At 29.9% G+C, this 18,971-nt stretch overlaps 1 long non-coding RNA gene across 1 annotated transcript; it reads left to right on the top strand.

Moving 5' to 3' along the window:
- Positions 1-3,470: 3,470 nt before the first annotated feature.
- LOC110922400 lies at positions 3,471-3,919 on the top strand. Its single transcript, XR_004859898.1, has 3 exons — positions 3,471-3,547; positions 3,642-3,769; positions 3,862-3,919. It is a non-coding gene; the product is annotated as an uncharacterized LOC110922400 (long non-coding RNA).
- Positions 3,920-18,971: the final 15,052 nt, after the last annotated feature.

Raw genomic sequence — 18,971 nt, 5'->3', positions numbered from 1 at the left:
GTTGAGAGCAAGGATTGTACGGGGAGAATGGTCACATAGTGTAACTCATATAGGTTTTGAAGTATTAATGTTATAAAACGTCATAAATCCGTTTTAATGAATATATGGCATTTCGCATTTGAACCTTCATAAGTTTGATATGTCTATTAAAGAACGAAATTTTTGGGCTCTTGTTTTCCGGTGCGTCGTATTTTAAGTTATTACACGTTAGTCTTACAAGGAATTGTTCTTATTACGAACGGGTCATGCCCGAATTTTGTTAAATAATAGTATGATAATATTACATTTTGGAATGTGTAATTTGGGCGTAACAAGTTGGTATCAGAGCCCTGGTTTGAGGGAAATCAAGTATGAGGAGGCAAATACTTGAACTCAAAACTGTGTGCTCTTGTGACGAGGAACCCGTACAATCCGAGACTCGATCAAGATCTAAAGGTAGAAGCAAATGTAAGTATGAATTTAAGTATGTTTATGAAGAAACTAACATTATGTTGTGTGTAAGATAAGCATAGTTGTTTGGATGAGGATGATCCACGACTGTGGTCTCGGACCGACACCAAGGCATGTAATAAGACCATTGCCCAGGTACGTAAATTTTGCATAAGGGTGCATGTAATGCTAAAAGTTATCGAGTGAAGGAAAATTTTAATGCAATATAATAATATAATGGAAACGAAGTTATGAAAATGTTACACGTGCCGAAACCTAATTCTTCGGACATAAGGTGACGATTACACGAAGACACGAAACTAGTATGTGGATTGTGTACCTGGCCAGTACACAAGAAACATAAGACGTTCGTGAGACCGTAATGATTGTTACAGGTATGTCCGATAGGATTTGGTAGCGGCTGGGTGTGTGGGTGAAATGGGTAGTAAGACTCTCGGGAGGTTGAGAGTACTATGTAAGGGTGAAAGGTATAAGTGATAAGAATGAAATATTGAGTCCATAAGAAAGTATGGATTGACAATGTATGAATGCAATGCTTGAGTCCGCAAGACGGATTCAAGGATGAAAGATGTGAATGGAATGCTTGAATCCGCGAAACGGATTCAAAGAATGAAAGATACGAATGATGCAAATCCCTTGCGGATTTGGTTATGCTAAAGAAGGTTATGATAAGCTATGCAAATCGACCGGTTCAAGTTGAACAAGTCGAGTAAGGATAGGGTACCATCCGTTTAGAACGGGTGGTCGTGAATGCAATAATAAATGTATGAAGCTCAACCCGTTATACGGATAGAACGAGATATTTATGTTGAACACAATTAACTCGATTTTACCGAGGCGTAAGTGGTATGCTTGAATCTCATTATGAGAATATATGTCATTACCCATTTAATTAGATATTCGAGTGCGTAAAAGAAATGAAAGTATATAAGCGAATGGAACTAAAATGTTGGTGTTGTAAGCGAAATAAGTATTATGACTAACCTTTAAAACGGGAAGGGTAAATATTTGCAAGAAAACACTAGAACAGTGAAGCTATGAGGTCGTAAGCATGTTTGAATTGAAAAAGAGTACAAACGTGTACTTCGATACGCATGTATATAATAAGAAATAAGTGGCAGTTGACCTTGAAAAGTCAAACTGCAGAAGCTGAGAAATAATTTGGTTTCAAACCAAGGGAGTGCTAGAGAAGAAAGGAAATGTGTAGTGTAGTACACCAAATGAGTTAAAGAATTACGAAATAATGATTATGTGTTTACCCGTCAAGAATGGGTCAAACAATGAGAATGATATATATATATATATATATATATATATATATATATATATATATTAAGAAATGGTCATGTATTGACCCGTTATGAATAAGCTTAACACACTAGTGCTTTAAAAATAATCTTGGAAGTAGTAATATGTAAATAAAGAGAAGTAATAAACATCATGTTTAAATGAACTTGAATGAAATGTGATAATCCCCAATTTTATAATGAGTATGGCAGATATCATAGTGTGATAAACCTATCTAGGTCAGTGAAAGAATGTTCATAAGCGAAAGCTCGTCACACGGATGAACGAGGTCAATACGAAACATGGTATGGATGGTGACGAAGAGGACCGACTCGTTGCTGCATGTTCAAGTACTGCACCAAGGTAGTAAGGTTAGCAAATTATTTAATATATGAAGGTACGATGCTCGAATCCCTCAAACCTACGCTCTCGTGAAAGTGTGTTCGTTTCTAAGCGCCACGCAAGTAAGTGATTTAAGGATTTCGAGCTATGCTTTTAGATGAAAACGGAAATGGGTTATGGATAAATTACTATTATAACCTGGGTTGGGACGTTATGGGATGTTAGGGAAGGTTTCGGGACTGCCCGAGACCATTTCTGGTTGGAAAAAGGACCCGGGAACAAAAATTCTGGTCAAACAGTGTCTGCCACACCAGAGAGCCCGTCGGCGACGGCCTTTATGCCGTCGGCGACGGCCTTTATGCCGTCGGCGACGGCACCCCTCCACCTGACGCGCTAACTGTCTGTCTACGGGCAATGTTTAGCGACGGGACCTTCCCGAGCCCGTCGGCGACGCACCATGTGCCGTCGGCGACGGGTCCCCCTTATCTGCTTATGCTGAAATTGTTTGTTTATTAGGCTAAGGTCCTTAATTCAGTTCTAGCATTCATTAAACATTAGGAACACCTCAAGTTGATTATGAAGCTAAGAAATTCAAGACAACTATCATGTTTTAATGATGTATGTGTGGGAAGTTATGTATGCGAATGAATGAAATAAGTAACACGTCTAGAAGGTTTGTAAAGAAAGATTGGATGAGTTTATGAAAATTTTACACTATTATTGAAAAAGTACCTCCATATGAATAGGTATGATATGTTTAATATGTACGAATGAACGAGATTGTATGCGGAAATGAATAAATTAATGATGACTAGGGATTGGTTTTCGCAAGGAAGTTTGAAATCTTGATAAGTATGAATAATATATCAGGATGCTAGTTTCAAATTATGGACTATGGGATCTGTGATTAGGCAACAAAGACTTAATCCCTGTAATTATAACTTTGGAAAATAATTTGGAGTATTGTAAAACAGTTAATAAAAAGAGAATGACTCACATTGCAGATTTAACGAGCAGAGTATAAGCCTACTGCTTACGAGCATTTGCTGAAAGAAAATGAGTGTTTAACTATTCGTAATCCTTCTCTTGGAGAAAACCGTCAGAAAGTGAAATACGTTCATAGTTCGTTCAAGATAAATCTAAATGAGAACACCATTGTCGAGCAATCTGCCGAACCTGTTGGTGCTGAATGGGGATTTGATTTTTCTCCATTTGAGTCAGTTGTTGAAGACCCTGATAATGACGGCAAGTCATTCAAAAGCCCTATTGGTACGTTTTAAGAAAATGTTTTATCGCATAATTACTATTAAATCTTTTTTATATTTGACATTGTTCTAATTATAGTTATGTTTGTACATTATGTAGACGTTATCGGTTTTGTTGTGAAGTATCTTCCGTCAGAGGAGAAGACTGAAAATAATAACGGGAAAGATGAGAAGAAGGCTACCTTTATTCTGGAGGATTTGCAGTACCGTCTACTATATACATAAATTTAATTCGCTTTATTAAATACTTTTTTTGTTTACACCTTCTAACCAAACTCTATAAACTGTTTGTTGTAGACACCAGCAGATTTACGTTACTCTGTGGGGGGTTTATGCTGATCAGATTATTGAATTTCAAAGAGAACATAAGGATGAAAAAAATGTTGTTGTGGTTGTTCAGTTTGGCAAGTACCGTTTTTGGGGAGGTATTGTTTTATATTGGTTTGTCAATTTAAAAAAAACTTCATATTAAATTGTTGAACTATATGTTTTTTTATACTTTCATATAACTGTACAGGAAATTTGTTCGTATCCAATTTGTATACTGTAACTCGAGTGTTCATAAACACTGAAATTCCTGAGATTTTGGAATTTAAAAGAAGGTACGTAATGTTATTACGTTTTTGTTTTATAGTCTACTTTATGTACATATTAGTCTAAAAAATGGCATTATTTCTGTACAGTTTCCTTGCTCAGATGAATACGTCAACGTCTTCCGGTTACTCTGGTTTGAGTTCCCCTGTTATGAAGTCAATGGCTGAGGAGTATCTTTCTGATATTTCCTTCAGTACAATTGGAGCGTTAACCGGAATATCAGAAGTAATATTACGTTTAATAGTATTTTATTGATATACCCTTAATTTTTGAAAATTCCTGTAATTCACTTAAATACAAATATGTATGCAGGAAAAGTTTGTTATTATACTTGGAACAATTAAAAGCTTTGCTTCAGAAGACTCATGGTTTTACAATGCATGTAAAACTTGCAACAAAAAGGTTTTTACCAACACTATTTCCAAGGCCAAGGAAGATGGTAGCGAAGGATATGATGAAGTAACTGTCTTGGAATGCCAAACTGATCGGTGCAATAAAAGGACAGTTGTCTCTGTTCCCAGGTGAAATTACTTGATTCAGTTGTTGCTATATTATAAAACATATTGAATATTAACACCATCTTATTTTGTTAATTTTTTAGGATAAAACTGCTTATTCGTGTTCAGGATTGTACCGGGATTGTTACTTTGACTTTGTTTGAACGTGAGGTTGTTAAACTCCTAAATGTTAACGCAAATCAACTTTTGGATAATAACATGGAGGTAATTTATGGTATCCAAATATAAGTTGTTAAACTCCTAAATGTTAATTTCTTTATACGTATATATATTTTCTTACTTTTCATTACGTATCTAACTTATATATTAACTCATTTGTAACAGTTAGCAAGCGAAGGCAATTTTCCGAGTGAGCTGAAGGCATTGATAAACAGGAGGTTTGCGTTTAAGATAGCCATAGGTTCCTTTAATATAAATAAGAAGTTAGATGGCTACTCTGTTTCGAAGTTGACCGAAAATCCTTCTATCATCAAAGATCTTGATGTTCATTTTGATGTTTACCAGGTTCTATATGTACCCTACACGTTAACTTAAATTGTTTGTTATAGTAATCTTTTGTAGCACTTATGAATACGTATTGTTGTTTATGAAATGCATACAGGCTGCTGATGATGAACCTTTAGGTCCTCATGCTTCTGATCCAACTCCAACTGTTAACGTTAACATCCAGGTTTGTTAAGCAACTTTTTTATTTCATTAAACCTCTATTGTTTTTTTGTATTCAACATTTATGTCCATTTATATATTTTACCTTTTTAATTTTTTGTACAGGATTCTGTTTCCCGTGTCGTTGATGAAGACACTCCAATGTCCAATTTGAACAACAGCATCTTTACTACACCATCTGGAGCTCATATTAGTTGTTCTTCAAAGATGCTGGACAATGAGCTGAAGCGCAATTTGGAGGCGGTTTATGATGTGGATCTTTGTTCTTCTCAGTCTTCAACTAAACCGCGTCAGGGTGACTGTGAGAACAATGAAGGTTTGAAGATGAAAGCAAAGCTGGAAGATTAGTAATAACATTTAACAGTCATTTCAGTTTTTTCGAACAATTTGAGAAGTTTTATTTTGGTTTGTTTATTTCGTAACATTTATTTCAGTACTTGATGTTTGGTTTCTTATGCATATTTCGTTTATTATCGTGGTATTAAAAGATGATTTCATTGCTTTAATTTTTTTTATGTTGCGTATTCTTTATTGCATCAATTCAAACTTTTTTTTTTATTTTTTTACATGTATATTGAATAGTTTTATGGATTAAATTATTTTTACATAACGAGAATAATTAATTTACTTTGTTACATAAAATTTCATTTTACACAATTAGTTGTTTAAAACTATTTAATATAATTCACAATAAACTTTTTGAGATCAACGAATTTGACTAACATCATTTTTTCGTCTAATGTTCCGAAATCACATCTTATTGGTCTTAATATTCGATCATCTATTCCAACCGATTGTAAAATAAAAGTCACCCGTTTCTATTTTATGTTACATGGCATTGTATAAACTTATATTTATATACTTTTTTAAAGAGTCAATGATATCATAAACTGCAAATGTTATTTGATGTTATTATTGACATATTTATAATCTACATCTACATTGTATAGTTATGATATTAACTTTTCAATGTATTTGAACTGTAATATACTTTTACAAAATTAAAAAAAGATTATTTCCTTCCCTGCCTTTTTTTTATTTTTTTTTAAAGAATAATCTTTTACAATTTATAATACACATATTGTAACAAATATTAAACTTTGTTTCTAAAAGAACATGTTACTTGAAATTTAATAGTCATTAAATAATATTTATCCCTTATTTGATTAATGTAATTGATTAAATAACAAAAAATCAAAAAAATAGTTTAAAATATATGTTCTTTTAAATTTCGAAACACTAATTAATCATAAGTCTAGATGATCTAAATAAATCTTCCATAAGTTTTGCATTATTTGTTGAAATCATATATTAAAAAATTAAGGTTTCCAAAATTGATATTCACTATATGATGAAAGTCCTATAAATGCCCATATCTCGTGTACTTCTTTCTCATTCAGAAATTCGTGTACATAACACCTCCACTCACACGGTTAGTTACTTTGAACTGTAATATAATTGTTTAATCTTCCATTGTTAAATATCAAATTTTTATACAATAACTTTTTATACAGTCGTTTTATTTTAGTTGTTCTTTCAGATTATTGGTTCTCATGGATCATATTGGGGATGACATGATATTTGAAGAGATCTTAACGAGACTACCCGCAAAGGCAGTTTGTCGTTTCAAATGTGTTTCTAAACACTGGTGTTATGAATTATCGACACCAAAGTTTGTTTTCATCCATACTCTGCGAGTTGGAAATTCAACAAAATATAAGCTGCTTTCCTTGAAAGAAAATTCCATAGTCGTTGACGACATAGTGTCTGGCGACTTACGCGACGATACTATCAAAACCGTAAATTTCCCTTTGGAAGTTCATCCATCCTCTTTAAGCATTATATGTTCTTTTAATGGTCTGATTTTAGTTTCCATTAAAAGGATTCACAATGAAAGTAATGACCTGGTCCTTTGGAACCCAACGACGCGACGTTTTAAGTTAATATCGGACGACTACTTTATTCGTTATTTTGGTCGACATAACGATACGGGTGGAATGTACTTAGACGAGGACAACGACCTAAAAGTGCTTCATATTAATTGTTACTGGGACGTAGTTACTGCTCGTGTATATTCACCACGTCATGACTCATGGAGAAAATTAAACTTCTTGAACGGAAGTCAATTTGCTTCAAACTTTTATTCATGGTCTTCTGGAGTGTATTCCGGGAAAACAATATATTTCATTGTTTCCAATTACTGGATTCCACCTGGTGAAAGGAACATAGTTGCTTTCGATGTTATCTCTGAATCTTTCAGTTTACTTCGTTTTCCGGAGCGTATTGAAGGCAATCCTTGCCAAGTACATTTTCTAACAATTTCTAACAAGCTCCATGTCATTGTCGTTCAATATGCTGGTGAACTAATTGCAGATTTGTTCAAATTTGAACATGATGATTGGATCAAGGTCTTTTCTTTCAATAAGGCTCGCATAGTTCAACATTTGGACCCTCAGCAAAGGACAAATTTAATTCAAGACAACAAGTGGTTGATAACCAGTATTTGTGGAGATACTGTTGAAGTTCTACTTTGCAATGATTCTTTTAACTACATCCAACATGTTGACAGCTACAACGGACCGAAAGGCGCATTATTTTTGGAGACAATTGTTTCGCCTTCCGATTAAAAATTAGGAATTTATTTGATACTGTTTCATCTTTTGTTACTCCAACTATCTAATTTGTTTCAAGTATCCCAAATTTTATCATTTCGTTAATTTAATAATAAAAGAGTTTTTATTATGTTTCACATTTTATTATATCCAATGAACGTGTACTTTAAATTACGTATTTTAACATTCATTGTCGTGACGTTATTCCTTATTAACAAATACCATCGTCGATTAAGATCCATCCTAATAAAATTACAAATCTTATAATAAAAAAAATTATATCTTTTTGAAGTTTATTAATACAGATAATAGATTGTAATAAAATGTTAAGCATAAACAATAAATATGGAAATTTTTTTAAAAAAATTCGTATAAAATTGATTATACAAATTAGATATATATTTCAATACAAAATATGCTTTCAATATGGAAATTATTATATTAATGTTTTGAATCTAATTATAGAAAAATGTAATTTTTGTATATAAACATTCTAACGAATATTTATTTAATTTTCGAAATAATAATTTAAAGTCCGTTTCTTTATTTAGTCACTGTTTCTACAATTATGTTGATGTTATATTCGAAAAAATATTTGCTTACTATATTTTCAGTTATTGTTCCAATAATCTTTTCAACTTCATTCCAATCATATTCCAATAAAACACTCGGTTTCCATATAACAATTCATTACTTCAATGGAGCTACATATATACATGGTTTTACATTCCTAACCGTGTTCATCTACATTTTCTTTTTTTTTCAATTGAGTTATGAATTTCACATATCGATCTAAAAATCTGTAAGTTGTTTTTTTTTTAAATTCCATCTGTATTCATCTGTTTTTTATTTTATTGAAATTATTTTTTATTTTCTTTAAAAATCAATAAATCTTTATGTTTACTTAATCATAAATCTGTAAGTTTTGCTAAGAGTTCTTAATTTTTTTGTCTTCATAATATGTTGTTGTTAAATTATATGTCGTATATGCAAATCCCTAAATCCGATAACCGTTCATATATTATTTTTTTATTTTTATTTTCTTTTGTAATTTTTATTTATTGACTGTAATTTTTATGAAAATCTTAATCCGTTTGTCATAAATATATTTATTAAGTTTTTTTACAATTGATGTAATATAATTCTTAATTAAATCGTATTGTTATTTAATTTTGATCAAACGGCATATGTATTTCATAACCGTATACCATTATTGTATATTTTAAAGAGTGTTAAAATTTGTTAACTGTTTTTGTAAATTACTTGGTTTGATTAATTTTTTTCGATGTATTATAATGTTATATCATATGTTTCCTTTTTTTTTTTCAATTATGTTATAAACATGACGTATCATGAAGAAACTATTACATATCTATTTTATATTATAAGATGATGTTGACATATTATTTATGTTGTTAGTAATATCTTTTTTAACGACTCAATAGATACGTTTTGTTTATGTAACGTACTTTTGTAGGTATTTCTTATGGCTGAAGGGTCATCAAGGTATTTATTTTGAATTTTGTTACTTTATGTAACATGTAATTTGTATTATCTTTGTATGTTTTTTCAAATTTGTTTATTTTTCTCACACTAACATTTACTTATTACTCTTTTTCAATGTTGTAATTTTAAATTCAGTTTCATAGGATACTGCTTCTGTAGGCTAATGAATGTAGCTGACGAAGTTATTTTGGTATTTTGATAACTTACTTTATAATTTATATTTATTATTTTGTTTTTTATCATTATTAGATACACTTTAATATTATTGTATTGCTTATATATTCTTATTATACTAATAATTAATTTTGTATTTGTTTGTTTTTTTAGTCTATTCCGGACGACGCCGCGTGCAAACTATGGGGTGTAGACCAAGGCCCTACAAATGTCACGATAGAAACTGAAGATGGCCGGTTATTTAATGTTTCTTTAAGCGCTGCTAAAAGAAAGTTATTCTTTTTTCACGGTTGGTCCAAAGTTGTAGAACATCTACGCCTAACCAGAGGTTGTTTGGTAGTATTTAATCCTGTAGAACCTACTACCTTTAAATTAACATATTTTGTTGATGGGGTTAGTCGTGGCTGTTTCTGGACTTATATGCTTCCTCCATCATCTCATTTTTACGTAAGATAAAGTATTTTTATTTTTTTGATATATATTGATGTATTACGTCACTATTATTAAATACACTTTTTTTTCCTTTTTTTATCATTCCCACAGGCTATTCCTGAATGTATCTTGCCAAAAGTTTATGATTATTCTTCAAATGATGTAATATCTACGGTAATAGTAGACAACAAAACTTATGACGTTGCGATTGAAACGTCTGATGGTAAAGTCGGGTTTACAGTTGGCTTTGATGTAATTGTTAGTCAGTTACAGTTGACGGACGACTGTCTTTTGTTATTTACGAAAGGGTTTGGTAATTTTTTCTATTTAAAAATTTTTGGGAAAAACTGTGTTGAGATGAAGTTTCCTGATGTGGATGTCGACGAAGTAAGTTACTTTTTATTACTTAATTGCATGCTTTATATATGTTAATGTAATACATTTTATATATTTAATTTTAAGGGTGATGTTGTACCTATCGATGCTGAAAATGAAGTCAATGAACAAATACATGGGGGTGTTCGTCGTTTTATTCGTACGGCTGGTGATCGTTATTTTGTAAGTTCTAATATTATTTTGTTAAACTGCTAAAATACATTTCTTACTGTTTGTTGTTTATTAATAAACATTGTTGGTTTAGGTTCATATGTATTAATAATGTTATTTTTACGACAATACAGAGGATTCCTGATCCTGTTTCACGGATGGCTAGACTTGATGAAGGTTTAAAAGATATCACCGTTAGGCTTATGCATTTGGATCCGCCACATGAAATTACCAACGGTACCAGACGTGAAAGAAAATCCGACGGAGGTTGACGATACGCATTTACCAGTTGGAAGAAGTTTATGAAAGCTGCTAGAATTAATGTCCGTGACAGGGTTCACTATTCTTTTGATGAAAACGAGCAGGTGTTGAGTGTTGATCTGGTTGTACCCTTCGTTAGGCGTACTCACTAGATATGAAAGCTGTTACAGTTTATGACATAAACTTCAAGTTATCTGCCTTTCATATGCTAGATATTAAATTTTAATATATATATATATATATATATATTATTTTTTACATCCGGTATTGATTTGACATTTGTTTGCTGTTTATTTACGTTATTAATTTCATCGAAAAGCATTGTAAACACAATTTTATCGCAATCGTTTAAACTTTTAACATGATTTAAAAAAAAGGTCTGTAATTATAATAATTGTTATTTATAGTAGTTAATAACTAATAGACTTTTATTATATATAGTTTATAAAATTGTTAATTTTATTGTTTTTTAAATTAATTGTCCGAATTCATTAATTAGCACAACTTACCTTTCGTATATTCGTTTGTTTTATTATAATTGTTACGTTTCCATATTACTTAAAATATGTTGATAAAAAATAATGTTATATATCATTCCAGTTATAATTCTATTTTCAACTAATTAATACACTATCTTAATATACTAACTACTAATCACGATATTTAGTTAAAATATAAAAAGATATACAATTCTATGTTTAATTTTTTTTAAATTTACGAAAAGTTTCTTAAATTAAAATCTATAATTTATATCGAATACGCACAAACACATAGTATTAGTTACAATGATTTTTTCTGATTATGTAATATAAAGTTACAATTAGCCATTTTAAAAATAAGACATTTTAATTATTGAAATATACACTGAAAGTATAGTTAGAGATAATATGGGTAAATGTATTAATTTATGATTATTGGTTACATTTACAAAAGTATTCGATTACAATAATATAAACCCAATCAGTTTTACCAAAATGGATTTAAATTTACCTTAATAACATCATTTTCTATTTATAAAATCATTCTATATGAATATAAATTACAACATACATATGTATTATATATGCAGTTTTAAGCTATTCATTTGTTTCTTCAACCAGGTATTATCCAAAATTTGTAATTTATACAAAATATATTTTCATGTTGAATATACAAACTAACGTAATATATGTTTTATTATACGTTTTTATTTTTCTAGGTATTCCATATAATGGAACAAATTCCGTTTGATGTTGTCATGATGGAAATTTTTGTTAGGCTTCCTATGAAATCAATATGTCGGTTTAGAAGCATATGCAAGAAATGGTATGAAGATCTTTCAAGTTTTGAGTTTTTACAGAGACACACCAATCGCGTTAGTAGTAGAGTGGTAAGATAATAAATTTGTTACATAATTTCAATGATTACAATATTAGTATTTCGTTAACATTCTTCATACCTATTGTTAAATTTATTTATCATATATGTTTTAGGATGAACTATTGGAACAAGGCATGTTTCCAGATCCTTTTGACATTTGAGAACCTGCATGGGTGTACGTTGTCTTTACATGTTTTGAATATTTCTATTATTGATCATTTTTAAGGATTAATGAATAATTTATCAATCGTAATATTTGTTTCATATATTCAAGCACAATGTTTATTTTATTTTTTTGTTTTGCAATGTTATTTATTCTTATTATATATATTTTGTATTAGTTGTATGTATTATTATCAATCAAAACCCATTGACTTGCATACCGCAATTTTATTTTTAATCCATTCAAAATTAGAACTAATAATATTATTCAAACATAGGAAACACTTATTATAACAAACAAAAAAGCCAGAACGCTAATGTTCGAAAATACTAATTCTTTTTTTCCCCAATCGTTTTATCTTCTTCAATTGCCTCATATTCTTCTATTTTCTTCCGTTTCGATTCAGAAGTAAAAAAATCTTTATAATGTTCTCCATTTAACGATAGGCAATCCTCCCAAAAACTTTCCTGTGTGTATAATTGGCAAATAAATTTCAATTAAAAATCCAACAATTTTCATACATTTAATTTAAATTTTGAAAATTAGAAAAAAAACAACTATAATATAATACCAGACATTCGTTAGCGTAGTTGACGTGTAACCATTCAAACGGCCATGATGTTAGCCCTTCATTCCACTATTTGCACACACATTTGTTTTGACAAATGTATCTTACATTGAGCCTAATCAAGATTTCAAAGAGTATAATATCGAAAGGAATATAAACCATTGTTTATAAACTTCAAAACATATGACTGAATATGCAAAGTATATCCTTTATATAATTGTTTATGTTTTGCATTATAAAAAACAATTTCGATTTGTATTTAAAAAAGGCAAGTCGATCTCTGTAATCACAAATTTGAATATATTAATGTTTTTAATTAGAATTCAAATTTATTTATACATCTATCTAAGTCAAGTTCATTATTTTTGGCGTATTTTTATTTGTAATTAACAACCATATTTATTTAAGTAAACGTAAACATCTAACTTTAGAATGTAAATTAGATTTTATTTTTACTAATTCATTTGTTAGGTAATGATGTTTTAGCCAATAAAACCATTAATATTTATATACATAGTTTGTAATTTGTAACATACAAAGATAAAAACATGTTGTTGTAAGTTAAATAGAAATCCATTATTAATGTAATTTTTAAAACTTTCTGGGTTGATTGTGTAAAATATTAAATGACGGTTGCTTCAAGAGAATAGTCCATCATTACATACCAACCTATACCATCATAGCATGTCTCAAATTCTCATGACCAGTCACTTCACCGGCGACGGAAACTAGGGCTCCGATACTCTCCATTTTCACCGATCTTAAGCTTTCCGTCGGAGTTGTCTTAGATGGATTCCTCATCTAAAGGTAATAACATTCCACTTCACCGCGATTTTTCTTTTATTTTGTTACTTAATCGTTTGAATCGTTGATTGATGATATATAATTTTAGCTATTTTATATCTAAACCGGTTGTAGTGTTGTTTTTTTAGGGTTGAATCTTTAATTGTTTGGGGTTTATTGTTCGTAGTTGTGATTTGTTATGATTTCTTCATTATATACATTCACTTATAATTTCATAGATACAGTTATTAGAACATTAGATTTCAAAATCATTATAGTTTTGTCTTTGTAAGATTCAGTCTTTATTTGTCCGAAATTAAGTGTTTGTAGTTATCTTTTGTTCAAATTTTGTTTACATACCAACCGTATTTTAGACATTATTTACATTGATTATTTGATTTGTAGTCATTCAGTTAGAATCTCATAGAACCTTTATTAGGAACAATAGATTTCTGATTGTTACAAATTAGTTATCGGATTGAATGTAATAAGAAAGAAAATGTATGTTTTGTTAACCTGATACATTTTGTTTTTTTAATGAATTCAACTTTATATGTTAAGATGTAACAAAAAATATATATATCTTCAAAATTCAGGTGAATTCATGAATGTTTCGTTTGTCAAGATCCTAGAAGATTCAAACTCTTTAAAGCTGGTATGATTAATTACATTTTAATGAATAGTATGATGTTTTGTACCCAAATTCATATAATATTTATTTAAGTTCATTATATATACTTAATAGTATTATCTTTGTGATCAGGAGTTACCTCTCAGTTATGTTTATAAACATTGGGGTCGTCCATGGCCACGTATTCATCTCAAAATCGTTCATGAATCTGGTAAGTCTTGGACCGTAATTATGAAAACATTAGACTCTAGACCGGCTTTGGCTGATGGTTGGGCAGCAGTTGTTAAAGGCCTTCAATTGCAAAAGGATTCACTCTTGGTTTTCAAGTCGACCCTACATGATGTTTTTGAACTGAAGTTTTTTATTGACGGTGTATGCGGTCAATCGTATTTCACATATCAGCGATACACACAATTGGGCTTAACTGTATGTATCTTTATTTACTTTTGCACACTATTAATCTAACTGTATACATGTTATTTAGTATATATTTATGTTACATTATATTATTAGTTTTGTTTACTATAATGAATCAACATTCGCGGGAAGTTATTTATTTTAGTTTCATTTAATACAGGTAATTCCAGATGCTTTTATTAAAAAGTTTTTTGAAAAAGAAAATCTAAACGGCACTTATGAAATACTAGCTGCTGGTAATCGATGGTCTGTGGAATCTGCTAAAATACATAACTGCTATGCATTCACGGACGGATGGCCTACTCTTTGCGAAAGGCTTAAAATCGTTGATGAAGATTTATTGATTTTTAATAAGATTGATAATGTTTCCTTTCAATTATCAGTTTATCGTGATTGTATTCCTGTTGGTTTGGTTGACGAAGTTGATTCAGTTGATGATGATGAGGTTGTTGAAATAAGTCATGGTCAATTTGTTGATGAGTTAGACAAGGTATTTATTTATTTATTTTTTTTGTTATATACCCCTGACTTTATTAAATAATATTTCTGAAGTTACAACGATGTTTTTGTTATAGGCATATGGTACACATTCTGGCGACATCATCCGACATGAACTAAAAACAGATAAAAAGGTAATGTTGTATTTGATATTAGTATTTATAATGTTTACACTTCATAATGAAATTAAGGATGTTATATGATAAAGTTATATATTTATAATAATTTTTTTTTATTGTTTGATGATTGATATGTGTATCGACGAAGCTACCTGACATTCATAAAGGAAAAGGTATCATGATTAAGAAAGAACTTTTCAAACCAACGAAAACGAGAGAAGATGTTGTTCACTGCACTTTCAAGGTATGTATCCGTGTTAAGTACGACCGTGTATTTGAAAACGCTCATTTTGTGTATGATACTGTTTTAATTTTTTTACGATAATAACTATTTAGTATACTTTTTTTTAACATCTATCAGGATAAAAAGATCAAACAAGTGAAGAAGTCTAGCCCGCCGAAGAAGGTACAAACGAGGAATGTTAACACGGAGTCGGAATTTTTCGACTTTACTCGGAAAGGAGAATATAGGCTGGTATGATTTGTAGTATATTAAAATCTGATATACATTTTGGCAGTTAATAATTAATTTTAAATATTGTTTATTTTTAACGTATGTTGATAAGCAATGTCTGTTGTTAATGCAGCGTCTACCCGTCGAAGTTGCTAATCGAGCTGGGTTCAAGAAGAAGAGACATTCATTGAATGTTCAGAATTTGGAAGGTGAGGTTGTTGTTTACACTGCCAAGATTGAAAAAAACGGAACTGCGAAGCGTTATTCTGTTGAAAACTGGCAAAAATTCATGGATGACAACAACTTGATTGATGGTATGATGCTTGATTTCACCTTTGTTACTTCGAAAAACACCATAATACTGAAAACCGTCCGATCCGGTTAGTAAAACTTTTGATATTTGTATTTCCAAGTTAAGTGGAAGTTGACATGAACTAAACTTTTGTTGGTTTGTTAACTTTTGTGTATTTGAACCACTACTTTAGCATTATCGTTTTTGTTTGTATGTTACTCTTTGATCTTTTAAATCTAATTGTCAAGAACTTGATTAAACCATTTTGTTTGTATGTAGCGTTATTGGGTTTTCTTATGCAAGTAATAATGTATAGTATTAACATGAATGTTACTTATGAACGTAAACATTAACTTGCAATAATCATAGGAATCCATGTTTGTTAAACTTATTAATTAATGTCAATCGATTTTTTAAATGAATTTAATATATCCAGTTCATATTATTTCTTTCTAAATGTTTCATTACTTATATAAAGACATTATAAGTATATGCATAAATATAAGCAATGTAAACATTTATGATTTTACATACAATATACCTAATAACTTTACAACATAGTTTACAACCATAGTTCTGAAACAAGTTATTCCGATACATTTTTTTATTTGATAGCTATAGAGACATTAATATTTGTTTACACAAACAAATATAATTTTCAATTTAATATCTTTATTAAAACAGACATATCGAATTTAAAAAAAAAACAAAAAAGAATAACGTGTTTACTTTGTAAATTTAAACAAAATATTGTAATAATTATTTTAAATTGTTTGATTTCGTTTATATTTAGCAATCGATATGCAATACATATTTTTAGTTTTTAAATTAGATGACAAATATCTTTACAAATTTAGATATTAATATGCTGTCAAAGTTTACACAATACGTTTAGCTTTTAAATTTGAACAACTAATTTTTCTTATTTCCATAAATTAACGTTTACATTATTTTTGGGAACTGCTAAATCAAAGAAATTATTTAACCTTGATTCGAGTATTTTAGTAAATTTTCATTACCAAATTTTGAAATTTAAAATTGATTGATAAAATTTCAAAGCCACCCTCTATTATAAATACCTTTCTTTCATTGTGTTTCATTCACATCTAACATTAAGAGTTTTTGTCAATCCATTCTACACGATCAAAGGTAATGCTATTATGTATTTTATCATTCATCCATTGTCCGTTAATATCAACCTAAATTCTTTGACTTCTTTTCAACTGTTGTTTTATTTATTTATAAGAATGTTTTTTTTAGAGTAAACGTTACATGATCATGTACTCTTATTAGTATTAGTATTCAGTCTACCTCTTATTTCGAGAATACAATTTAAATTGTTATACGGAATTATTAAGTTTAATGCGTATGTGGAATAATATTTTTTATAATTCAGTAACTTATTGATTTTTTTTATATTCTATGCAATTGGTTCCGGATATACTTAATTCCGATTATTTTTATACATAATAAGTTTAAGAGAAATAATAGTTACTGGATATTTTTGAATCTTTTAGCTTTATATTTTTATACCATGCAATTGTCTCCGTTTGTAGTTAATTTCGTTTAATGTAACACATACTAAGTGAATATTATAAAATTTTGTTGTATAAGCATATATAAATTTTAATGTGTATTACAATTACAATTTGTTTTTGTTGTTATTCTTCCATTGAACTAATAACATTAGTATAAATTTATTTATTGTTTAACTTAACAACTTAAATTTCCGTTATTATATATTTTCATACTATTTTATAGATTTTTAATTAATGTTCTTCTATGTTGTAATACACAGGTACAAACATGCTTACGTGATTTTTGTATTATATTTAATTTTTTTTTATTCTCATACATAATAGGTTTTTGAATTAAAAATTTATTGTGTAATTATAGCAAGAAATAACAGATAGTTTTTTTTAATGTATACATAAAGTTTTTTTTATTTCTTATATCTTTTATTGTAGCAAAATTTTATCATAAAATGGAGAAGCTTGGTTCTGAATTGATTGTGGACGAGATTTTCATGAGGCTGCCTGCAAAAGCTATAGGCCGTTTCAAGTGTCTATCTAAATTTTTTCGTGATGAACTATCAAATAACAATTTTGAGATTACGCATTCTAGGCGAATTATAACTTCGCTACAAAAGAAGCTTCTTTCCTTAAAAGACAACACAATTATTGTTGACAACATAGTTGGGGGTAATTTGCAAGCCGATACAAGCAAAACTATAATTTCTCCATCTAACGTCCATCCTTCATACTTACGTGTTTTAGCGTCCTTTAAAGGTCTGATCTTAATTTGCAATGAAAGGATGTTTTCTGAGCTCATTATTTGGAATCCAACAACAAGGCGCTACAAAATTTTGGCCGATGACTACTTTGATCGTAATTTTGAGCGAGACGCTTCTACCGGTGGAATGTACTTTGACGACTCGAACGATCTCAAAGTTCTCCACATCAAACGTTACCGTAATGTTCTTTCTGCACGAGTTTACTCACGTCGCCGTGAGTCATGGAGAAAGATAAATTCATTTAACGTCACTAATTATGCTTCAACATATTATTCATGGTCTCCCGGAATTTATTCTGGTAGAAGCATTTATTTTATGGTTTCCAATTATTGGTTTCCACCAGGTGAGAGACACATGGTAGCTTTCGACGTTGTCTCCGAAACTTTCAGCACAATTCCTTTTCCCGAAGTTTTGGATTTGAATCCTTGGCAAGGACATTTTTTGAGCATAGAAATGAAGCTGCACGTCATTGTTGTTGGACGTTCTGAAAACCTATATGCTGATTTGTTCAAATTTGAAGATGATGCTTGGGTAAAGGTGTTGTCTTTCGATACGCCTCATGTTGTTCATTATCTTGAAAGGCGTCGAAGGAATAATATAATTCAAGACAACAAGTGGCTCATAACAAGCATCTGGGGTGATATTGTAGAAGTTGACCTTTCCAACGAATCTTTTGAGTACCTACAACATGTTGATGACTACATTGGTCCTAAAGGAGCTTTATTTATCGAGACCACTATG

Source organism: Helianthus annuus, chromosome 6 (genome assembly GCF_002127325.2).
Source record: "Helianthus annuus cultivar XRQ/B chromosome 6, HanXRQr2.0-SUNRISE, whole genome shotgun sequence".
In the NCBI taxonomy this organism is placed as follows: domain Eukaryota; kingdom Viridiplantae; phylum Streptophyta; class Magnoliopsida; order Asterales; family Asteraceae; genus Helianthus; species Helianthus annuus.
Note: the sequence above shows the minus strand (reverse complement) of the source record. Positions and strands in the feature narration are given on the sequence as shown.